The sequence below is a fragment of the Symphalangus syndactylus genome, chromosome 4 (genome assembly GCF_028878055.3).
Source record: "Symphalangus syndactylus isolate Jambi chromosome 4, NHGRI_mSymSyn1-v2.1_pri, whole genome shotgun sequence".
In the NCBI taxonomy this organism is placed as follows: Eukaryota; Metazoa; Chordata; class Mammalia; order Primates; family Hylobatidae; genus Symphalangus; species Symphalangus syndactylus.
Window position 1 is genome coordinate 12,248,483 of NC_072426.2, and position 26,624 is coordinate 12,275,106.

The 26,624-nt window shown below is 38.9% G+C and overlaps 1 pseudogene; it reads right to left on the bottom strand.

The window, feature by feature from the left end:
• LOC129480398 (protein FRG1-like) lies at nucleotides 1-25,665 on the bottom strand (annotated as a pseudogene).
• Nucleotides 25,666-26,624: the final 959 nt, after the last annotated feature.

Below are 26,624 nucleotides of genomic sequence, written 5' to 3' on the forward strand. Positions count from 1 at the left end.
GATCTAATTAAACTAAAGAGCTTCTGCACAGCAAAAGAAACTACCATCAGAATGAACAGGCAACCTACAGAATGGGAGAAAATTTTTGCAGTCTACTCATCTGACAAAGGGCTAATATCCAGAATCTACAATGAACTCAAACAAATTTGTAAGAAAAAAACAAACGACCCTATCAAAAAGTGGGCAAAGGATATGAACAGACACTTCTCAAAAGAAGACATTTATGCAGCCAACAGACACATGAAAAAATGCTCGTCATCACTGGCCATCAGAGAAATGCAAATAAAAACCACAGTGAGATACCATCTCACACCAGTTAGAATGGTGATCATGAAAAAGTCAGGAAACAAGAGGTGCTGGAGAGGATATGGAGAAATAGGAACACTTTTACACTGTTGGTGGGACTGTAAACTAGTTCAACAATTGTGGAAGTCAGTGTGTGATTCCTCAGGGATCTAGAACTAGAAATACGATTTGACCCAGCCATCCCATTACTGGGTATATACCCAAAGGATTATAAATCATGCAGCTATAAAGACACATGCACACATATGTTTACTGCAGCACTAGTCACAATAGCAAAGACTTGGAACCAACCCAAATGTCCAACAATGATAGACTGGATTAAGAAAATATGGCACATATACACCATGGAATACTATGTAGCCATAAAAATGGATGAGTTCCTGTCGTTTGTAGGGACATGGATGAAGCTGGAAATCATCATTCTCAGCCAACTATTGCGAGGACAAAAAACCAAACACAGAAAAAAACACAAAAAGATAAGGCAGAAACAAAAATCCCAGTCACTTGCAGTATCTGTTGGCTTTCAATTTGGCTCTCCTGTTTAAACAAAGAAAAATAATAAAATTAATCTATGTAAAACATGCCATATATATTCAACTGCTACTAAATATAAAAAGCTTTAAAACTGTGTTCAATTTTGGTTATTACCACAACGCTTATATTAAAATATGTATACTTTTAAATTTGGTTTCTATAAAAAATGGTTTCTAATCTTATAAAAGTGATTTCCTAATATTCAATAAATGTTGCCTAAGGGCTTGTTCAATCCAAATAGCAATTTTAATTATTCAGGAATTTAAAGGTGCTCTAAATTTCCATTTAACAGGGTGAGAATGCTGTATTATCACAAGTGATAAAAGTTAGAAGACATAGAGCTTATTCCGTTTTAGAGTTCACATCCTGATTATATTTTATATCCTCTTCTTGATTTCTTACGACTAGATACATATTCATTTGCTCAGCTGGAAAAAATTCTTAACATTATTTACTGACTTTAAGTATGAACTCTACCAGCTAGTTAATAAGAAATATGTAATTAAACATTGTCCTTATCAAGTAATGTAAAAAAAAAAGGGTAAGAGTAACTTTGCGGCCGGGCGCGGTGGCTCACGCTTGTAATCCCAGCACTTTGGGAGGCCGAGGCGGGCAGATCATGAGGTCAGGAGATCGAGACCACGGTGAAACCCCATCTCTAATAAAAATATAAAAAAATACAAAAAATTAGCCTGGCGTGGTGGCGGGCGCCTGTAGTCCCAGCTACTGGGAGAGGCTGAGGCAGGAGAATGGCGTGAACCTGGGAGGCGGAGCTTGCAGTGAGCCGAGATCGCGCCACTGCACTCCAGCCTGGGTGACAGAGCGAGACTCTCAAAAACAAAAAACAAAACAAAAAACAACAACAAAAACAAACAAACAAAAAGAGTAACTTTGCAACATAGGACATGAGCGGCTGGTGATTATCAAAATCTGGCACTTAATTGATTTATACTTGTACACCCACAGCTAAACGTCTCTACCTGTTTTTCTATGTCTAAATCTAGGACATTACTTATCTACCTAGGAAGAGTAATAAATATTAATAATGTGCTATGAAAAACACCCTGCACTCTTCCAAATCTTACAATAAAACTCCTTCAATTTCACTTGTTTAGCTTTTATACTTAGTTTTTAGTTGATCTATTCTTATTTTAAGGAACCTGAACTACTCTAACAGAATCCACATAATTTTTATATTAGCCAAACTGCTTCTTTCTAACTCTGGTTCTAATAGTTATAAAAAGATAATGATAAATTTATGAAGTAGATACAGTCAAATCTGAATTTCTTAAAGTATATACTTAGAATCGGTTATAATTTTTAGATATTCTTTCTTGACAGTCTTTTCCCAAAGTTATGATGTCCTCTCTAGGTAATATTGCCACACTCATAAATTAGAAATAAAGACAAAAATATGAAAACTACAGTAATTTAAGAGAATGTAGGTTTTCTACATGCCATTTCTATTGGCTACTGAAAATAGTGGAAATAAGTAAATAAATAGCTACCTATCCAGAAGCATCTCATGCAAAAATCCATCTTTCCGAGCCTTTTGAAGAATTTCACTGTCTTCTTTACTTATTTTAAGTTTGTGGTCTTGGAAGCTCTGAAATTTCTTTCTGCAAAGAAAATGTCTTCATTGAAAAATACCTCAAACTCTGATTATACATATTTACTATTAAATTTATAAATACTGTTAATTTTTCACTTATTAAAAAAGTCTAATTGTAGGCCAGGCGCAGCGGCTCATGCCTGCAATCTCAGCACTTTGGGAGGCCAAGGCAGGCGCATCACTCGAGGTCAGGAGTTCGAGAACAGCCTGGCCAACATGGTGAAACCCTGTCTCTACCAAAAATACAAAAATTAGCCAAGCATAGTGGCGCGTGCCTGTAGTCCCAGCTAATCGGGAGGCTGAGGCAGGAGAATCACATGAACCTGGGAGGCAGAGGTTGCAATGAGCCGAGATCACGCCACTGCACTCCAGTCTGGGGGACAGAGCAAGACTCCATCATGGGGGAGAAAAAAAAAGGTCTAATTGTATTTTTTTTTAATAAGCTGGAGCTCTTCAACAAAGATGACCTTCGTGACCTCTCACGAGGAGGTCCACTCATTGGCTGGGTAGCACAAGGCCCCACTTCTATTACGGCATACTGGCTGGAGTCCCCTGTGTCTTGGCCATAGCACAGCCTTTGACTGGCATCACACCCATTCTATGAATGGAGAGATTGACTAACCCGAGTGACTAGCTTTGAGAGCTGGTAGGACGATTAGGAAAACTAAAGCCTCAAGAAAAGAAAAGCATTTAACTCTGTGCTCTGTCCTAGAGGCCACATTGTGTTGTATCTTCTTGTCAGTTTTATTTTTTCAGACAGGGTCTTGCTCTGCCACCCAGGCTGGAATGCAGTGGTGATCAGAGCTCACTGCAGCCTTGAACTCCTGGGCTCAATCCTCCTGTCTCAGCCTCCCGAGTAGCTGGGCCTATAGGCATGCACCATCCCCAGCTAATTAGGTAATTTATTTTGAAAGCATTTTGAGAAGCACTTCACTGTCAAATCTGTAGGTCTAAAAGGAAAACAATACATACACATAATTGATTTCACATTGTTTTACACTTCCTTTGTCTTCTTCTGGAATGTCATCTTTTTTCTTGGTTTCTCTTTCAGCACAGGATCTAATCTAGATATTGGAAAAGAGAATCCAATGGGTTTTATGTTTATCTTCCATCTTCCCCACTTTACGTATCACATAAGAACATTCGAGATGATTTCTTATGCAGAAGAAAAAATTAACTGAGCAACTATATTCAGAAAATGGTTCTGGCTATGTGTTTTTACTTCATACATATAATCTATATAAGTAAGTGCTATCACATGCTTCCTCCGAAGCCCTTGTGTCAGAAACACTACAGACAAAATTATTTCAGAAACATTTTACACATCAGATCCTGCTAGGCAATAAAGCAATAATTAACTAATTTAATTTTGTCCTCCAAGTGAATACACTAGGATCAAATTATCCCTAGTAGACAAGTGTTCATTTGATCAGACTGAAAGCTTAATAGCTATTTTATGTTGCACAGACTATTATCAGAGTGTTAAAACTTTTAGCATTACACAACTTGTTTTTAATTAATTGGAACCCACCTCTTTTACTAGCTTCTTATATCCTCCTAAGTTTGGATAGATGTTTACTATCACATGTCATAAGTTAATTGATCTGCACTCAACAATTAGGATCACCCACAGAACAGGCAATTGGCAATGGTAAGGACTCATGTCTCCTAAGGGATCTCTGTGGCCAGAGTCCAGTTCCAGGGCTGCTTAGAACGTGATGATAAATAATGTGTTTGTGCCAATGACATCTTTGTGACAGTTTTGATTAAAGGGGTCCCAGACCTGAAAACATTCCGTGCTAGGGCCTGTAACACAAGGCTACCTTTAGTAAGAGAGATCTGTGTTCTGGTCATAAAGATGAAGGGCTGACAGAGGTAACACAAGGCTACCTTTAGTAAGAGGGATCTGTGTTCTGGTCATAAAGGTGAAGGGCTGACAGAGGTAACACAAGGCAACCTTTAGTAAGAGGGAGCTGTGTTCTGGTAGATAAGGCAAGGTCATAAACGTGAAGGGCTGACAGAGATTAGAGAGCCTGCAATTAAATGGTAAAGGAAAAGAGTCCCAAATAATCACTGTTCAGAGCTTCCAGGTACTTGACTAGCCAAAGAGACCCAGAAAACTTTGTATTTCATCTGAAAATTGCTTTAAATAGTGAAAAACGCAAATTTTGTGTAAGTATCTTTGTATCTTTGTATAAGTGCAAAGCACTGCACATATATTTGCAACTGTTGCCTTCAATAACACTTTTGTGGTGATATCCAGATGCAAAATAATTTAAACATGATACAATAAAATATAAATAAAATTAAATGTAAGTCACAAACCCATCTTCATTTCTCCAATGACCTGTTTCCTGAGAAGCAATGTGTTATGAAATATTGAGAGTGGCCTCTGGAGTCAGCTGGGCCTGGGTACACATCTTGTCTTACCACACCTTGAAATCACTGTGATTTCCATGAACTGACTGACAAAAACCACGAGGATGTCAGGAGGGTCAGAGGCTGTCTTCTTGTCTGTAACGCTGAGCTCACATCCACCTCACAGGGGCATTATGGGAATTCAGGACTACAATGCATGTGCTGGGTGCATGCAATGAAAAAAATATAACATTTCCCTTCTCTGTAAGAAAATACCTACATTTTAGATTGAAATTGTTTGAGCTTCAGATTTGAAATTATTTGAAATCAAGACTATTCTAGAAAGAAAATCAAACATATGACCGGAAATCTAACATGAAGCACACACAGAGATTTGATAGATGCTTTTAAATTGCTCTGGTAGTAGAGAAAAATGTAACATAAATTTTTATGCTCTAATAAGAATGAAACGCATTTTAGAAAAGGCATTTGCCCCCCTCTTAGAGCCTTCCACTCCAGCCCCCACAATGCCTTAGAGAGCAAATCTGGGTCAGACTGGATGCAACCTGTGATTCCCAACAGAGACAGACAAAGCAAGGTTCAGGATGCTCAGTACTGGGACAGAATGCCAAGAAACAGAAAAACCACGTGTCAATAAGGGGGGATTTATTCTTCAGACACATCTTGGTATACGTTTATAATTAAAGATCAATGGCTTTTGTGAGTCTAAAAAAGCCTTAAATGTTTTCATCAAATTCCAATTAACTACTTGATTTATCTAGGTTATATTAACAGTATTATTTAGAATTTCACCTTGATATGAAGATGTCTGTGTAACTTTTACAGTGATGTAAAACAAAGAGTAGGATTAGGGAGGGCACAGGCCAGTGGTGCAACAGATAACACATCTGACTACAGATGAGGGAATTTAGCCTGGAATAAGGAACTTTTATTTCCAGCTTAGTGACACACACAAATTTTAAAAATAAAATAAAAATCATGTTTTATGTGATTAATGTTTCTCCTAACGCAAAGAAGACTGGTACTATTAATAAAAATATTTTTAAAACGTGAGGGCTAAGGCCCCAGAAGTTCTGCTATGATTTTTTATGTTCCATAAAGTGACTATCATCACAGAAGCTCAAGCATTACATAAATACAAATGCATATATCCCTGACATGGTAATTCTCCTTCTGGAAATTTATCTTCAGGTCCACCTGCACATCTACAAATTGATGCATATTCAATTTATGAACTGTAGCACTGTTTATAAGAGCAAAAGACTGGCAACAGCCTAAATTTCCATCTATAAGAGACTAAATAAATTAAGGTACATCCCTAAAATGGAATATTATGTGGCTGTTAAAAAAGAGAAAGAGAGGAAAAGAAAGAAAAAGAAAAAACTTTCTACATTTAAACTAATAGTAGAAAACTCTCCAAGATATGATTTTAAGAAAAATCAAAGTCTAGAAGACTATTGAGGAGGCTACATTTAGTGTAAAACAGTTGAAAATTATAAATATATTCATATGTTTATAAAGAAATTTTTGGAGGCTATAAAAAGAAAGGGAAAGGGGAACAGGAGCTGGGACACAGGTGAGTAAGACGCATGGCAGGCATATGTCTTCACATGTTTTTATTTGAAAATGTTGGGCCACGTGTACATGTTATCTATTTTAAAAATTAGATTTTAAAATACAAGAAAACAAGAACATGAAAGCCTAAAGAGAGCATGTGGAACTACCAGAAAAAGATACTAATCCATGGAGATAATGGCAAGGTAGCGCCTAGATGCACTCATTTCTCTGCCACATTGTATAAACGAACCATCAACTACGGGATTTATAATTAAAAATGAGTCTATTTGAAACACCACATTACAAAAAGCTATTAACTAAATCTTTAAAGTGACAATAAATGACCATTTAACATTTTAAAGAGATACAGTCACATCGCATGTGTGAATGGAGTTATCTGTATAAAATATCATTACCTTGATCATTTCTTCTCCTGCTGTTTTACTTTTTGCTTCTATGTCTCCTGCTTCATTGCATCTAATAAAGCAGCTATTTGAGGCCAATGAAGCCATTTTCCCCTAAGTGAAACAAAATAACAAAATAGCCATGAAGATACTTCTTGTAGAAGAAATATTAAGTGTTTAGACTGGATTAATTTTTCCTCCCTGATTTAAAAATCAAAGGAAAGAACTTAGAGAAAAACCTGAAAAATATAATACAACAACATATAGAAAAGGAAACCAAAATCACCTATCATTTTACTATTCAAAGATTACCACAATAAACATTTGTAGTGTATCTTCCTAGTAGGACTTTATTCAAATATTAGCATTTTAAGTAAAATTTATTTTCTTCACAATTAGAAAACATGAAAAGGTATATACAATGCCTTTGGTGTTTTGAATTTAAGAATCAATGCCTGAGGGACTTTTGTGTGTAAAAATATTCATATACATTTTTAGTTTTTTAATGTTTGATATATTACACTGCTTTCTATTAAACAAAACTTTAAAGACTGATTTTCTTGTGTATCCAAATCTGGGTTATAAATTTGGTTAGCTTAACTCCCTTAACAAATATAATGTTTATAACTTGTATTTGGTTGATTATTTTGGAAAACTTGGACTACCATAACATTTAGACAAAATATTTATAAATACAATGATTACAAAATATGTTAACCTTATATCACATCCAGTTAAAAAAGTGCTGATAACATGGATTTAATTTCTTAGTCAAGGTCACAAGGGCTGGGTGGTCTCTCATCTGGATGGCTCCTGGTGAGCCCTGGAACATGGCAGGGTGGTCCAAGACAATTTAAACCTGTGCCACAGATTATTCAGCTGAGTCCTTTTTGCAATAGAGTTTTAAGACCCTCTTTCATTTAAATTTAAATTTTTGAAACTCAGTGTCCTTCCTAAAAATAAAATGAAATGAACTTTCCTAAAGTGTTGTATTATTAGTACTACCTAAGTCATCATCTAAGGCCTTAGGATATACTGGCCTTTTCTACTGGTGTAACTTTTATTACAAGTATCTCATCATAACTAGTAGGATCATCTCAAAGGGGTTGCAACACATTAGCGGGTCATGAAATCAATGTAGTGTTTCAATGTAGTGTTTCCTGAATGGTATGGGGGGTGGGGGAAGGAATACACACAGACACACAGAGGAAGGGGTAAAAGAGAATAAGAAATATCAAGATGCATAACACAGGGATAAGTATTGGTAAGCACAACTCTTGCTTCAGTTATACATGTGTGTGTGCTGGGCTGCAATGTAAAAATGCATTTCTCAATGGGTTGGGTCACAATTGTTTTCAAGTCACTGACTTAAGATTTTATCCTAGGGGTGAAGAAATCAGTCTAAGTGATTACCTCTTTCTGGGGGGATGTTTGTTTAATCTGTCATCTTAGAAAACACTCTGAATTCCTATTTTCAATTCATTGGTGTACACTACCAAAGCTGCTACTCAGGCTGAGCTTATCTTCTATTTGCTTGTCCTGCGTGCTGCCCGTTGGTCCTTACTGTTTTTGATATAGTTATCTACTTTTTAAAGACTGTTTAGCACTCACATATTTTTGTTCAATCTTTACTTCTCACACAAACAGAAAAAGGAAATTCTGTATTCTGTATCAACAAAGATTTAACAAAACATCCCTATACTACAACTGTCTACTTACTAAAATTAAGAATTAGTATGTATCTTTTTTCTTCTTATATTAAAACTATCTTTTCGTACACTATTTTAAGCTTATGAACTGAAAGTCTTTTAGAGATAATTTACTTCAACGAACTATTATTATTTATTTTATGCACAAATTGTCACAACTTGGTCTTAGCAAGCTCCACTGTTTGCAGACAGTCTCGAATGTTTCTGAAAGCATCCATGATTTCTGCTACAAAGAAGATACTTAAGAACTATTCTGTTTTCCTACTCTGAGACCTAAAATTGACTGGTTCTTTAATGGAAATGAGATCCATATCTAGGCACTAAGGGTATACAGAAATAATTGTGGGCAAAAGTACTAATGCTATTTTTGTTGCACTCTATTTTGAGATCTCTTTAAGGCTCTATGTTCTTATTGATTTATTCCAATTTAATGTATTATAGTATTGCATACTACTTTTTCTTTTTAAATATATTGTGATTTTTACAGACTTTCTGTTAAACTGACAGGAAGTTTTTATGAACAATAACAGCACTTACATTTTGAAAGACTGGTTCCCATTGTTCTCTTGGTCCAATTGCATCTGAACGCCCAACAACAAATCCATCTGAATTTATACCAAGATATTTTCCATAGCCAGATTTCAGGGCAATTCTGTACATTAATAAGATAGATAAAAGTTAAAAACTGAGAGAAAATTAATTATAGAACATCAAAACAGGACACGTGTATGTGTGTGGGTGTGTACATATCTAAAATTTCAGACTGGACATATTCCAAGTGTTCAAAAGCTGCATGTAGCTCAGTGGTGACTCACTCCTGTAATCTCTGTGCTTTGGGAAGCCAATCGGATAATTGCTTGAGGCAAAAAGTTCAAGATCAGCCTGGACAACACAGTGAGACCCCATCTCTACAAAAAATTTAAAAAATTAGCTGGGCATGGTGGCATGCATATGTAATACCAGCTACTTGGGAGGCTGATGCAGGAGGATTGCTTGAGCCCAGAAATTTGAGGTTATAGTGAGATACAGTCTCACCACTGCACTCCAGCCTGGGTGACAGAGTGAGACTCTGTGCCTCTAAAAAAAAAAAAAGCTACATGTGACTAGTTGCTGCCATGTTGGACAGTGCAGTTTTAAATTTAGTTTTATATTGTGCTTTTTAAATATAAACATTGTACCTTATATATTACGTAACAAATATTTTCAAAATTCATCATTCTTCAATTATACCTCTTTAGTTATAAACTTCAATAAACTACTAAAACTTTTTTTATTATAAATAGTTCTATGTACATCTATTCTGACATAAAACTGCTTTATCCTTAGAAAATATTCCTAGAAATAATTGGATCGAAGGGTATAAAGTTCTTATGTCATCAAACTGTTTTCCAGAAAATGCTGCTTCCATTTACATTCTTACCTCGAATTAACAGGTTATGTTTTGTATCACGGATTTTCTAAACATTATGACTTTAAAAAAATACTTGAAAACCTGATATGGAAAAAACAGTATCCTATAAATTTGCATTTTAGTAGTCAACTAGAATAACAATTGTTTTTCTTTTCCTTTCCTTTTTAGTTTTTAGATTATCTGGTAATGTCCCTTGTCCATTTCTCTATTGAGATCTGATCGCGATTTTTCTACTGGGGTCTTCAGTGCTATGAATTCTATATAAGATATATATGAAGAGTAAGAACTCACTGCCTATTAAGATTGTTGCAAATATTTTCCTCATTTGTCAGTTAACTTTCTTTATAATCCTTTTTTGTTTATAATTGTAAAGCAGTTTAAAACTATTGAATTTTTCTTCCTCTGCTTTTATTCTTTGTCTTTCACCATACTTATCAGACTTTCAAAGAAAGTACAGCAATAATCATCTAAATGTGATTTTTTAAAACTATGATTTCTAATCTTTTACCTTACCGAGAATCTCCTGGGATGCCAGAATTGACATTTACTCCTTTATACATTAATGATTATATAACAGAAATCATGATCATATTGATGTAACCAATTACTAAAATATGTAAATTAACTTTCAGTATCTTCTACCCAAAGAATCATTCTATACTTTTGCACAAGGTGAGAATAAAAAAGGTTACTTTATAAAATGACTGTAAAAATAGTGAGTAAAAATATTCTTTTGGTCGTTATGATTCTGTAACATTCTCTGCTGGTTTCAACAATATTCCTTTTTTTAGTCTTCCTGTTTGCCTTTGGACTTCCAAACAGTGAGTTTAAATATCATAGCAACAGTGAACCAGGCTTTGTACTATTTGATTTATTTTTTAATCTATCTTATTCGGTGTGTGAAATTATTAATCTTCACTTTTTAACTTACACTTTTTTTTTCCAGCCTAGCATTATATATTGATAGGAAACCCACTAAAAGTAGATCACAAAATCTATTTTTCAAAAAAGCTATTTTGTTTTTTATATCAAAATTACCCTGTGGGCTTAAGACAGATACTAAAATTTTTAATGAATATAATTAAATTTTAAAAATAACTGCTTACTAATTATATTACAACATAAGCTCACCTGGAATCAGATCATTTGATAGCCGCAAACTGCTCTGGAGGACTAGGGCCCTCATCAACTATTGGAGAAAAAACATTTGAAAATAAATTTTACAGTCGCTATAAATATAAAGACATTATTTTGCTTTAAAAAATGTGGCTATTTTCTTCTGCAATTAAATGTAAGAATATTCAGATATACTGATGTCACTGTAATACTGTATCTTTGGAATCAAGATCTATTTTATCTTCTTTTAACTACAGTGCTAATTTTATATACTGAGTAAGACAGGGTTATATAATGCTTATTTAATAACTTGAGATAGCTTCTCTTTATGTTTTAAAATACAGTCATAAATAAGCACTTATTTAAAAAGCTAAATGCTTTCATTTATTCAAGGGATGGCTTTGCTGACCAAATGATACTGCTTTTTATCTTCTAATTACTTCATATCTCATTAGTGCTTCCTCTAATGGGCTAAAGCAAATGAAGAAACTTGAAATTGTTAAACGCACCCAGGTTAGTTTTGGCAATAGGTCTGAATAAAAAAGAAATTCAAACATTTTGACTCAAATAGGTTTTCTTTTCTGTTTCCACTTACTATTTTAATTATTCATCTTGTTTTGATTTCCAAAGATACTCTTCTCGAACTATACGGAATGTTTTCAAATGCTTATATTAGGAAGAGGGACTTGCCAATGGCTGGTAAATATTAAGGAATTAAAAAAAATGGAAGAGTCAAATGCAATGGTTCCATTCCTTTGGAAAATGTTTGAGACTAGTTAGAGTTTGGCCTAAGTGAATGAATGTCCTAAAATCTACACCTGTGGCAGCCTCTTCCCTTCCAGACACAAACCTTCTTTGTATGGAGCTCCCAGGGTAAAAAGACCATTGTCGAGTACATGTATATAGGTTCCCTCATCTATTTCAATGGCTATGGTTCCTGAAATTTCGCCAAAGTTTTTTACTGTCCACCAGATTCCTAAAAAATAAAATCAATATTTCAACTTTATATTTGAGTTTTGAAACAGTTCTTTTTTTGTTATTATAATTTAGTTTTAAAAACTTTTTATCTTGCAGTTGTAAGAAATGATACAAAGATCTCACATATCCTTTACTCACTTTGTCTCAATGATGACATCTTGCATAAGTATCATACACTGTCAGAATCAGGAAACTGACATTGATATAATCCATGAACCTTATTCAGATTTCACCAGTTTTACATGTACTTGTTTGCATGTATGTGCACAGATTCATGCGACTACCAGCACAGTCAGGATTAGGTTTTTAAAACACAAAATAGCAACATACATCCACGCATGGGGGTGCATGCCTGTAATCCCAGCTACTAGGGGAGCTGGGGAAAGAGGATCACTTGAGCCCAGGAGTTCAAGGTTATAGTGAGCTATGATCATGCCACTGCACTCTAGCTTGAGTGACACAGCAAGGTCCTGTCTCAAAAAAGGACCAAAACAAAACAAAAGGCAGCATGTGAAGGTACAAAGTGATATATAGAGAACGGTCTCTCTCATGATGGACCTCAGCCATCTATTCATGCCTGCTTTCCAGAGGCAATGCCGATCATAATGTTTCTTAAAAATGCCTCTACAGGAAGACTTTCTAGCATAGCAATCTTTTTTTCTTTTTTGAGAGAGAGACTCGCTCTGTCACCCAGGCTGGAGTGCAATGATGCGATCTCGGCTCACTGCGACCTCCGCCTCCCGGTTTCAAACAATTCTCTGCCTCCGCTTCCCGAGTAGCTGGGGTTACAGGCACCTGCCACCATGCCTGAATAATTTTTTTTGTATTTTTAGTAGAGACGGGGTTTCACCACATTGGCCAGGCTGGTCTCAAACTCTTGACCTCGTGATCCACCCGCCTCTGCCTCCCTAAGTGCTGGGATTACAGGTGTGAGCCACCGCGCCTGGCCAGTAATCTTAACTATGATTTTAGATTGAAAGTAAAATGAGCAGAATCTATGTCTATGTATACTAATTTCCAATTTGCCAATAGAAATGTTAGACTCTAGGAACAATTATTTAAGCAGTTGTTATAGAAGTTTATATCTTAATGTTAAAAAACGTCCTCAAACCTCCTCCTAAATTGTACTTTAGCTAGAGTAGAAATGAGTCAATCATTAACTGGATACGACATATTAAGGAATTCTTGTTAATTTTTATTAAGGAATTCTTGTTAATTTTACAAGGTCTGATAATGACATAGTATAATGTATAAAAATAAAGAAGAAAACAGGTGATGACAGAAAGACATACCACATTAAGAAATGTACATTTATGTACTTATGGGTAAAATGAGATAGTATCTGTGATTTTACTTAAAATTTTCGAGGAAAAAATGTGTCTGTGGGTGTGTGTGTAAATCAAACGAGATTGGCAAAATATTGATAATTAATGCTGGGGCCTGGGCACATGGGGGACTCATTATATTCTTCTATGTACGGAATAGTTTGGATATTTCCATAATAAAAAGGTTTTAAAGATTCAGTTAATTCCACTGCACAAAATTTTCTATTCAACTAAACATTTCATGATTTCCATAATAAATTTTAAAATACATAAAATTTTAGCTAAAATGAAGTTGGACCCTTATCTAACATCAAATACAAAAAGTGACGTAAAATAGACCAAAGACCTAAATGTAAGAGCTAAAGTTAGAAAACTTTTAGAAGAAAATGGGAAAAGCTTCATGACAATGAATTTGGCAATGATTTCTTGTATAGAACATCAAAGGCACAGGCAACGAAAGAAAACATAGACAAACCAGACTTCATCAGAATTAAAAAACTTTGTGCATCATGGACTGCCGTCAACAGAGTAAAAGGCAACCCAGAGAATGGAGAAAATATTTGTAAACTACATACATTATAAGGAATTAATATCCAGACTATATAGAGAACTCCAAAAAGACAAATACCACAATTCAAAACTGGGCAAAGGACGTACACGAACATTGCTCCAAAGATGATATACAAATGGCCAATAAGCACTTGAAAAGACGCTCAACATCACTAGTCACTAGGGAAATGGAAATCCAAACCAAAATGCAATACCACTTCACACCCATTCGAATAGCTATTATCAAAACAAACAAACAAACAGAAACCAAGAAAACCAGAAAAACAAATGTTGGGCAGGATGTGGAGAAACTGAAACCCTGTGCAATGCTGGTGGGAAGGTAAAAGGGTGCATGTATTTAAATACCACTGAAGTGTACACGTAAAAATAGAAAAACTGGCAAATTCTATATTCTGTATATTTTACCTCCACACACACACACAAAACCAATGGAGAAATAGAAAATCAAAGTTAAAATTTCAGCTAAAGACAATTAAAAAGCAATAAAACTAATGGCAATTTAAATGCTTGAGTTATAGCTACAATCGTTTTCAGGAAAATAAATAATGCTTTATTCAGAATCACTATCAACAGTGTTATGATCAGCAAGTCTTTCTTATACATGTAATAGCTAATGATTTTAAATTAGATTTATTTTGTATGTTCTATGCCACATTGACCAAGTACACTTAATATTAAATAAAATCATTGAAATATAATATCTCATTAATGTTTTGCAAATGAAGAAGAAATTTCTGGCAGACAAGCTCCTCAAAATTTTCACACTCTGTCCAAGTAGGGAAATGATACAATAACATTACTTATAATATTGTCAACTGAAAAACAAATTACTTTGGGCAGATGCCAGTATTTTTTCTCAATGAGATTTCAAAGAATAAGAAAGCTAAATATAGTATCATCAAGAATTAAATGTGAGCATTCTGCCTATTTTCTGCAAGGGGCCTCCATTCAGCCTTTGGAGGTATGCTTATATGTTTAACAACTAAAGTAACATAACATAATACTTAACGGTGCCACTCTGGGGTTTTAGCTGTGAAAAAGCGGTGGATCCTAAGAACACGGGCACCGAAGTTGCCTGTTTCTATGTCAGGTTACAGCTCAAGCTGTGTATATGCTGCAGATGCCCAAGCTGAATTTAAGAGAATCCGCTCCAAAATATTACTTGCTATTTAGACACATGCTTAAAGTTATTTCCTTTTAAACCTTAGGCAGATGGTCAAATATTCCTGCTGTGTTGTCTCACAATGCATGACAAAGCTTTTCACATATTTTCACACAGTTTAGAATGTTTACATATGTCTGGCATGCCTGTAATCCCAGCACTTTGAGAGGCGGAAGCAGGAGAATCAATTAAGCCCAGGAGTTCAAAATCAGCCTAGGCAACAAAAGGAGACACCTATCTCTACAAAAAAATTAAGAAATTAGCTGGGTATGGGGGTAGGAACCTGTGGTCCCAGCTACTCGGGAGTCTGAGGTGAGAGGATTGCTTGATCCTACGAGACCGAGGGTGCACTGAGCCATGATCACATCACTGCACTCCAGCCTGAGCAACAAAGCAAGAGCCTGTCTCAAAAAAAAAAAAAAAAAAAAAAGCCCAATGCACCAGTGTCATGGCTGATAAGATACTACCAGGGCACCCTCATTCTAGCATCAAGGCTGTGTGACAGCTCACCTCACCTTCTGACTAACCCAGTGCTTCCGTGCTAAGGGCCCCCTTATATCTCTACCTTCATTATGTACTTGGCACAAAGGAATGATATATCTTAGATTTGGAAATGGAATTTTCTTCCCCAATCTTACTGTAGTCTAAGTACCCTTCACAGACCTTCTATTAACCCATAGCTTACTTAGCTTTAGTTCCTGGGTAAATAAAATATATGTGTTTTGCAAACTACGATGTTGTAAGTCCAACTGCTTCTTAATCTAGCAGAGCTTAGTGAAACTCTTTGCTTACAGACATGCTCGTGTTTATTAATGTCACACTTGGTTTTCTCCATGTGAAAGACAGAATTTCTTTCATCCTATTTACCAATCCCTTCAGATCCTTGTGAGGAACCAACAGAACAGCTTTAAAAAATTAAAAGGTTTTTTTCTTTCTCTTCACAAATAAGCACATGCTTACTTATACGGCAAGTTTAGAAAATCCACAATGCAAAAGAAGGTGGAAGGACAAAGAGAAAAAGACGCAGAAGGACTTCCTCTTCCAGCCAAGATGGACTTGCCCTCCCACCATGACCAACCAGAAAACTGAAACTGGATACAGTATTTGAGAAAACTGTTTTTGGGGATTGGAACACAGGCAGAAGAGGACTGTGATATTTGAGAATGGGAAAATACAGGAGGCAGATCTCACACATACTTCTGTTTTCTGCCCAATGGCAGTTTCTTGACCACACGGAGAGAGGTAGAGACCTCCAGAAATGAGGCAATGTCACTAAGCTGAGAGTCTTGCAGTGCTAACATGTTGGGAGTTTAGAGAATAAGGTACTGGAGAAGAGGGAACTACACACAGGTGAGGCCTCAAAAGAGTATGCAAAAGTTCTCTGCAGGTCTGTGGCCAAGGGCTGGGGGGAGTACATGCAGTAGGCAGGCTCCACAAGGCCTCTGCAGAGTGGCTGGCACTGCTGAGGGCTGACTGGAGATGCCAGTGATCACACAAATTTGGGACACAGCAGAGTGGAGAGAACTCACCAAGTATGCCTAGAACATGTGGCTGAGGCCCATGAGGATGAACCTTTCCTAGTAAGAGTCACTGTCTAAGTCTACGGGCAAAACCCTAATAAATAAGCACAAATGAACAAAGGCCCAGGCTTGACAGGAGCAAAAGTGTGGTCAAATAATTTAACTAGACATCAAGACATTTAACAGAAATAAGGTTAAAGTGTTATGAAAATGAAAGACTGAATTTATAAGGAAGACTTAACAATCCTACATGTCTACACATCTTATGAGAGCTTCAAAATACTTTAAGCAAAAACTGCTCAAGTAGACAGATCAAGAATTACAGCTGGAGATTTTAACATAACTCTCAATACACTGTAGGATTAGTAAAAAATCAGTAAGGACACAGAAGATATGCACAGTCACAAGCTCTACCTGTTGACCTAACAGACATCTAAAGAACACTGAACTGGCTGGGCACCACGGCTCCTGCCTGGAATCCCACCAATTTGGGAGACTGAGGCGGGCGGATTACTTGAGGTCAGGAGTTTGAGACCAGCTTGGCCAACATGGTGAAACCTTGTCTCTACTAAAAATATTTAAAAAATTAGCCGGGTGTGTTGGCAGGTGCCTGTAATTCCAGTTACTCCGGAGGCTGAGGCAGGAGATTCAGTTGAACCTGGGAGGCGGAGGTTGCAGTGAGCTGAGATCACACCACTGCACTCCAGCCTGTTGGGCAACAGCGAGACTCCATCTCCAAAAAAAACAAAAACCCTGAACCAACATCCGCAGAATACACATTCTTTTCCAGTGTACATGGAAATTCACTAAGAAAGTATGTTCTCCAACTATACTATAAATGAATTAGAAATCAGCAACAATAACATACCTATAATATCTCTATGTAGTAGAAATTAAAAACAATACACTTCTAAATAACTCATGTGTCCACAAAAAGAAAAATCACAAGGAAAACTAGATAATATTTTGAATGGAATGAAAATGAAAACAAAATGTGTTGACTATAACTGAAACTAAAGTGGAATGAAGAGATCTAACTCCCTTCTCAAGAAGCTATAAAACAAGAGCAAAGTGAACTGAAAATGAGTTAAAGGGAGGAAAAAAAAGACTGAAAATAAATGAAATCGAAAATAAAAAAAAGAGAAAATAAGTAATACTGAAACAGGCTTGTCCAATCTGAGAGCTGCATGTGGCCCAGGCCAGCTGTGAATACAGTCCAACACAAATTCATAAACCTTCTTGAAACATTATGAGATTTTTTGTTTTTTTTTTTTTTTTTTGGCTCATCAGCTTATCGTTAGTGTATTTTCTGTGTGGCCCAAGACAATTCTTCTCCTTCCATTGTGGCCCAGGGAAGCTAAAAGATTGAATACACCTGTACTAAAAGATCATTAATGATCTAAAATAAATGATCTTATAAAGAATTGAGAAACCTCCAGCTAGACTGACTGATCCAGGAAAAAACAGCAAAAACACAAATTACCAATATGAAGAGACTGCAATACAGATTAGATTCTGGATCTTATAAAGAATTGAGAAACCTCCAGCTAGACTGACTGATCCAGGAAATAATAGCAAAAACACAAATTACCAATATGAAGAGACTGCAATACAGATTAGATTCTATGGACATTAAAAGCATATTAAAGAAAGGAATATTCTGAACAATTTTATTCCAATAAATCCAACAACTTAGATGAAATGAAATTTTCTTAAATGACACAAGTTACCAAAACTGACACAACAAAAAAATCTGAAAATATCTCTTAAAAATTTTTAATTTTCCCACAAAAAATCTAAAACCAAACCAAACAAAACCCTCTAGGTTCAGTTGACTTCACTGGTGAATTCTATCAAACATGTAAAGAACAAATCATACCCATCTCACACAGCTATTTCCAAAAATAGGAAAGGAGACAGCACTTTCCATCTAATTTTATGACACCTGATATCACCTTGACACCAAAATCAAAAAAGGACACTACAAGAAAAGGATACAAAAGTCCAATATCTCCCATCAACACCAATATAGAAATCTCAAAAAAAAAAAAAAAACACAAACACCTAGAAGACAAATCTAGCAATATCCCAAAGGACAACGCACCACAACTAAGTGGGGTTTATCTCAGGGATATAAAGTTACTTTAAAAGTTGAAAATGAAACCAATGTAATTCATTGGCAGAATGAAGAAATCTGTATAATCATCTCAACAGATACAGAAAGAGGCATCTGACAGCATTAAACACCACTAAAATAAAAACTCCCAAGAAATAAAGTTTAAAAGGAATGTCTTCATTTTGATAAATGTTTTCTCTGCAGATCCTACGGACATCATACCATATGGTGGACTACTGAAAGCTTTCTGCCTAAGCTTGGGAACAATGCAATTATGCCCATTCTCATGACTTCTATTCAACACTATGGAAGTCCTGGACAGTATAATAAACCAATAAAAAGAAAGACAAGACACAAGGATTAGAAAGAAAGAAGTAAAATGATAGTCACAGGAAACACGATTGCAAATTTCTTGGTTTTCTATATAAGCAAACCACTAGAAGTAATAAGTGAAATAGACTTATCAGACTACAAAGTCACCACACAAAAATCAATTGCATATCTACATACTGACAGCAAAGAACTGGAAAATCAAATTCAAAGGTTTTATTGACAGTAGTGTAAAATTATAAAATACTTAAGAATAAATGTTTAAACAGGCATGCAAGACTGCTACATTGAAAATTATGAAATATTGAGGCCCGATATTAAGATGTTGATTCTCCCCCAAATGATCTGGACTCAATACAGTTCTTGAAAAAATCCAACAAGCTTCACTGTAGAAATTAATAAATTAATAGTTAATAAGTACAAAGTTGGAGGACTCACACTACCTGATCTCAAGACTTCATGAAATTATAGCAATCAAGAGAAATATACCAACAGAACAACAGACAAACGTATCGATAGAACAGAGTCCAGAAATAGACCCATACAAAGAAAGTTAATTGATTTATTATGAAGATACCAAAGTGGATTAATGGAAAAAGGAAACACCAGTGGTGCTGGCACAACTGGCTATCAAGATGTCAAAAAAAAAAAAGTAAATCTTGAAACTGAACTCACAACATCATGCCAAAATTTGAGATGAATGACAGATTTAATGTAAAAACTAAAACTATGATGCCTCTAAAAGACAATGTAGAACATTTTCCTGACTTTGGGGAAGGAAAGATCTCTTAGATCAAAGAGATAAGGCAGTAACCAAAAAGGAAAAAAAATAAACTAAGCTTTATAAAAATTAAAAGCTTCTGACCATCCTGGCTAACACGGTGAAAACCCCGTTGCTACTAAAAACACAAAAAATTAGCCAGGCGTGGTGGCAGGCACCTGCACTCCCAGCTACTCGGGAGGCTGAGGCAGGAGAATGGCGTGAACCTGGGAGATGGAGCTTGCAGCAGTGAATCGAGATCGCGCCACTGCACTCCAGCCTGGGAGACAGAGTGAGACTCTGCCTCAAAAAAAAAAAAAAAAAAAAAAAAAAAAAAAAAAAAAAAAAAAAAAAAAGCTGCTCATCCAAAAACCACCATTAAAAAACTGAAAACGTAAAGCTCAGACTGGGAGAAAAGACTGATAACACCATCAACTCTTGGCAAGGACGTAACTGGAGCACTAATTCATTCTTGGTGGGAGGGTAAAATGGCACAACCACTTTAGAAAATTTTTGGCAGTTTCTTATATGGTTAAACATTCACCTATCCTTTGACACAGCAATTCCACATCTACATATCTACCCTAGATATCTACCCTAACTTTAGAATTGTAGATTTGCCATTTGGAAAGCAATGATTCTTCCAGAACATTAGCTTTATATCATTCCATATTTTATATATTTTTTAAGTTACCATAATTTATAAAGATTCAAAATGCAATTTGCCAAGTTTTAAAAGAGAAAAAAAATGTATGGAAAGAACTAAACGGAAAATAGGCTGGTTAAGTGTGTTTAGGTCAGTTTATTTCTAGTATCATTTACAGGCTACCCTGATGTTGTATTTAAGATTTTCATTCATTTCAGAGTTCACAAAATAATGATTTTTCCTGTGAAGATACTTCCTTTAAGAGAAAACCGACCTTTCTTTCTTTCTTTCTCTCTCTCTCTTTCTTTTCTTTTCTTTCCTTCCTTTTTTCCTCTTTCTTCCCTCTGTTGCCCGGGCTGGAGTATAGTCCGCACGCTGCAGACTCCCTGCATCTGGCTCCCATCATTCTCCTGCCTCGCCCTGCAGGCTGCCTGGGATTGCAGGTGCGCGCCACCAACTCCGGCCTGGTTTTTGTCCTTTGACTGGAGGTGCGGTTTCGCCATGTTGGCCAGGCTGGTCTCCAGCTCCTGACCTCGAGTGGTCTGCCCGCCTCGGCCTCCCAAGGTGCTGGGACTGCAGATGGAGTCTCGCTCACTCGGTGCTCGGTGTTGCCTGGGCTGGAGTGTGGTGGCGTGGTCTTGGCTCGCTGCAGCCTCCGCCTCCCAGACGCCTGCCTTGGCCTCCCAGGGTGCTGCGATTGCAGCCTCTGTCGTGCCACCACCCCGTCTGGGAGGTGAGGAGCATCTCTACCTGGCCACCCATAGTCTGGGATGTGAGGAGCGCCTCTGCCCGACCACCCCGTCTGGGAAGTGAGGAGCGCCTCTGCCCGGCCGCCCATAGTCTGGGATGTGAGGAGCATCTCTGCCTGGCTGCCCCATCTAGGAAGTGAGGAGCGCCTCTGCCCGGACGCCCCGTCTGGGAAGTGAGGAGTGCCTCTGCCCGGCCGCCCCGTCTGGGATGTGAGGAGTGCCTCTGCCCGGCCACCCCGTCTGGGAAGTGAGGAGCCCCTCTGCCCGGCCAGCCCGTCTGGGAAGTGAGGAGCACCTCTGCCTGGCCGCCCCATCTGGGAAGTGAGGAGCGCCTCTGCCCAGCCGCCCTGTCTGGGAAGTGAGGAGGGCCTCTGCCCAGCCACCCTGCCTGGTTAGAAGTGAGGGGCGCCTCTGCCCAGCCACCCAGTCTGGGAAGAAGTGAGGAGTGTCTCTGCCTGGCCGCCCCATCTGGGAAGTGAGGAGTGCCTCTGCCCAGCCGCCCTGTCTGGGAAGTGAGGAGTGCCTCTGCCCGGCCGCCCCGCCTGGTTAGAAGTGAGGGGCGCCTCTGCCCGGCCACCCAGTCTGGGAAGAAGTGAGGAGCGTCTCTGCCCGGCTGCCCCGTCCGGGAAGTGAGGAGCGCCTCTGCCGGGCCACCCATCATCTGGGAAGTGAGGAGCGCCTCTGCCCGGCCGCCCCGTCTGGGATGTGAGGAGCGCCTCTGCCCGGCCACCCCGTCTGGGAAGTGAGGAGCCCCTCTGCCCGGCCACCCTGTCTGGGAAGTGAGGAGCCCCTCTGCCCGGCCAGCCCGTCTGGGAAGTGAGGAGCACCTCCGCCTGGCCGCCCATCATCTGGGATGTGAGGAGCGCCTCTGCCCGGCCGCCCCGTCTGGGAAGTGAGGAGCACCTCTGCCTGGCCTCCCCATCTGGGAAGTGAGGAGCACCTCTGCTGGGCCGCCACCCCGTCTAGGGTCTACGAAGTGAGGAGCATCTCTGCCCAGCCACCCCGTCTGGGAAGTGAGGAGCGCCTCTGCCCAGCCACCCCGTCTGGGATGTGGGGAGCACCTCTGCCCGGCCGCCCCATCTGGGAGGTCTACCACGGAGGCCAGACGCTATGTGGGGGCTGGACGTACTGGCTCACACCTGTAGTCCCAGCATTCTGGGGGGCCGAGGCGGGTTGATCACTTGAGGCTAGGAGTTCGAGATCAGCCTGGCCAACATGGCAAAACATGTGAAAAATACAACAGACAAACCAACCAACCAACCCAGCAACAACAAAACAGCTCTACCCTGGAGTCATACTCTAATTTTTTCTATTTTCCTCCCTTTCTGATCCTTTATCCCACTTGCTTTTTCTTCCTCTTCCTTCTCCTTCTTCTTTGTCAAATAGAGGATTGAGTTATTATCATTGATCCATACAAAGTCCCTCTCTCATTTATTCTCTTTAATTCCCACCCTCCATTTCTATTCCCTGTCTTCCCATGTGCAATCTTCCTAATATGTTTGATATGCATCTTTTTGTTTGTATGTATTTTTAGAAAATGTTTATTGCTTTGTGTGCAAAAAAATTAATAAAAAAATTAAAAAAAATAAAAGAAAGAGACAACTGACTTCTACAATTAAAATGCATACATGTGAAAAGAAAATAACTTGTAAAATATATTTGGTTGAATAACATTTACATTAGGACTTTAAAATTATGTATCAGAATCTCCTGCTATTAAGCAGTCTAATGGTGCCTACTAAGTCAGAGAGTTATAATTTTTCTCTCCTGATAATGAAGTAAAGGCACCAGTAGAATCTACTGTGCTAAAGAATAAATGGAATTTATAACTGTAGGTAATATTTAAGCACTTTAAGACGAATATGAATATATCATAAATGTCTAACTAGGAAAATATTTTCAATGAGATCTCAAGAAACTTAAATTTTTTCAGAAGAGAGCACTGAAAAGTGACTCACCAACAATATCAAGCTGGGTTGCTTCATTTTCTTCTCTTTTTCTCTTCTTCTCTTTGCTCTTTCTCTTCTTACTACAGCACATAATTTATATAGATGAGTTTAGGTATATTAATTTGTATGATAAATATCATAAGATTGAAACTTGGAAGTCTTTTAAGCTGTTTCATTTATAAATTATTGATTTAGGAAGACTTACATTGCTATGCCCTCTTAAATACAGTACTGAGGAGTTGCTTCAGGCTTTGTACATATTATGTTAGAGTTCAAAGCAGATTGTAGAGCCACACTGCCAGATTTTAAATCCTGATTCTTTCACTTCTCAGCTCTGTGATTTTTGGAAAATGTACTAAATCTCTCTGTGAGTCAGTTTCCCCACTTAAAAAATTAGGATAACAACTTAACCTAACTCTTAAGGCTATTGTGAGGTTTAAGAGGTAATGTGTACCTTCACACATTGCTGGTGGAAACGCAAAATGGTGCAGCATCTACAGGAAACAGTATGGGGTTCCTCAAAAAGTTAAAGAGTTACCACATGACCCAGCAATTTTACTCCTAAGTATGTATACCCAAGGGAAATGAAAACATACGCCCACAAAAATACTTACATAAGGATATTCACACTAGCATTAGTCACAATAGCCAAAAAGGGGAAACAACCCAAATGTTCATCAACTGATGAATGGATGAAAAAAATGTTACATCCATACAATGGAATACTACGCAGCCATAAAAGGAACAAGTGCTACAACAATGATGAACCTCAAGAATGTTATAAGAGAAAGAGGCCAGATACAAAAGGCCACATGTTGCATGATTTCTTTCTTAAGAAATATTCAGAATAGGCGATTTCACATAGACAGCGGATTAGTGGTTGCCAAGGACTAGCAGAGGGGGAGGATGGGATGTGACTGCCTTAATGGGTAGGGGGACGTTTCCTTCTGAGATGATAAAAATGCTGAGCAACTAGTCAGTGATGAATCTCTTGAACGTATACTAAAAACCACTGACTGCACAAAAGGGTGAATTTTATAATTATGAATTACAGCTCAACAAAAAAAGGAAAAAACCAAGAGCGATTTGAAAAAAGTTAACGTGCGAAGGGCCTACAACAATTTCTTGGCACATTGAAAGTGCTATATAAGCAATAATTATGATTATTACGATAATCTTAAGACACTCTTGTCTGCGTTTTCATCATAAAGTTTTCAGAAGATAACTCTCCTCTCCTCACAGGAAATTCACAGAGTAAAAATCTCACATTTATTCAGGATAAACCTGTCATTTATTCTGGCATCTTCATGAGGCCAGACTCCTAGACAGGGTTCTCAAGGCCAGTGGCTGCTTCAGCTCACTCCTTGATACTTTCTATCCATCTCGCCTAAAAATAACAAAACCTCTGTTTATCACGGAGACCAGGAGGAAATGCTCAACATCTGTGGGTACGGTCAACCTCGGGCAAATCTGCCAGTTAAAAAAGCGGGGATATGAGTGCACAAGTATTTTTTTCCTAAAGAGCTAATAAATTACCTCCTCCTCCTCACATTTGGCTCAATTTATTTACTGCATATATGTTCTCTCATTTAATTCTCACAGTCTTCTAAAAGTATAAAAAATCCTCTGAAAGTATAAATGTGTAAACGGAGATTCAAAGATATTTGATCTCTTAATGAGTAAATGGAAGTTCAGACATATTAACCAACTTGCCACAAATTACAAAATCAGTAAATGACAGAGTGCAGGTTCGAGTCCATATCCCTATCAAAGCCCATATACACCTCAACCACTGTGTGATTCATCCTGGTTTCACTCTACATATTAGGTTAGAAAAAATTAATCAATAATTTTTCTAGGAAGAGACAATGAAGAAAAGAATAATCCCTAATAAAGGAAGTTATTATCATGAACTACCAGATCAGACTAACGCAGACCCACCAGGCAGAGGCCTGGAGAGATGCCTCAGGGGACCTAAAGTCGTGGGTACGGGATCACCGGTCACCCGCCCGTCTACCCTGTTTCCAGGGTCGTCCGCGCAGGAGGCTGCCCCTCTCTGCACAGGCGCCAGGAACCGCGGTCCGGCCTCCGTCCAGCCCGGACAGAGGCCAGGGCGAAGCCTGGGAGGCCACGAAGCCGGCTGTCCGCGCCACAGCTTCCACCGGACTCGCGGGGGTGGAGTGGGTCCAAAAAGAACGGAGGAGGCTCCCGCCCGAGCTGCAGGACCCACCTCTTCGCCTTGGTTCCCTTGAGCACGAGCTTGGTAGACTTCACATAGGAGTACTCGGCCATGGCTCCGGGAGACTTCTGCGTGGAGAGGCTGAAGCCGGCTTAGGCCGAGTATGTGACCGGGAGCAGCATCAGGGCGGGGATGAACAGAAGTGGAGGCGAAGCAAACACTCCCTGACAGCGTACGTCTCTCCAGAACCCGCCTCCGTCTTCACCCAAAGGCTGAATGGCTGAGAGTCGCACTTCCGGGTTTCTCCCGGTGGAGCTACAGCGGCCGCAGAGGGCCGAAAGGTGTCCGCGAGCAGCAGCTCCCTGGCGCTCTCTTGAGGAGCCCCTGAGGATTCGCGCCTCCCCGAGGGGAGGAAAACTCGCCGGAGGCGCCGGTGCTGCCGGTGGCGGGGCTTCCGGGCGCGCTGTGGAACCGCCTCCCACTAGGGCTGCGGGCTGGCGACGGTCCCCGCGGGGGCGGGAAGCGGCTCTGGCTGCCCTCGCCGGCCTGCGGCGGCGCGGGTCACTCGGGGCTGTGCCTCGTGCCACTGTGTGTGCAGGAAGCAAGCAGGAAATACCCTAAAATAGAATGAAGCGCCATGTTGAGGGCCGCGGACATCGCGAGTGCTGTGGGAATGTGGGCTGAGGTGGAGAGTTATGGTGGCGCCTGTTACAGGCTCAGGGGTCAGGAGAAGCCTAATGGTGGAGGCGGCATCTGAGGAGGGTCTTGAACGCTGAGCAGGCTTTTGCCAGACAGAGATGGAGGAGGCTAGTCCTGTCTGATGAAGGAAACAGGGCGGAGGCATGGAGGGAGCCGTGCAGCGCTGGTGTGAGGAGCAGCGAGCAGGCCAGGCCTGTAAAGCAGAGTGAGGGAACCAGGATAGAGAAGGCAAGTCGGGGTCCTGTGGTCGCTGAGGAATTTGAATGAAATCAGTAAACAGTTGAGAGGCATCAATCGCAACAGCATGGGATGAAACGAGGAGTAGTCCACGGTGATTCCTCTGCAGAGGTGGGTATTATTAATCGCGTATGTGACACCAAAACCACCACACTCAAGCTGTGGCTCTTTCCCTAAAGTAGAAAACAGAGACCAGTTGGGTTCCAAGCATCCACGAAGATCTTATTAAATTCCTGATCCCTGGTGGCATCATCGGCTTAGGATTGGCCCATCTCAAACCTGACTCAGAAACAAAACCGTCACAATGTGCAGAGATGAGCGTCCTTACCCACTATCACAAGGTATTTTCCGGTGTTTTCACAGTGCTGCCCTTCCT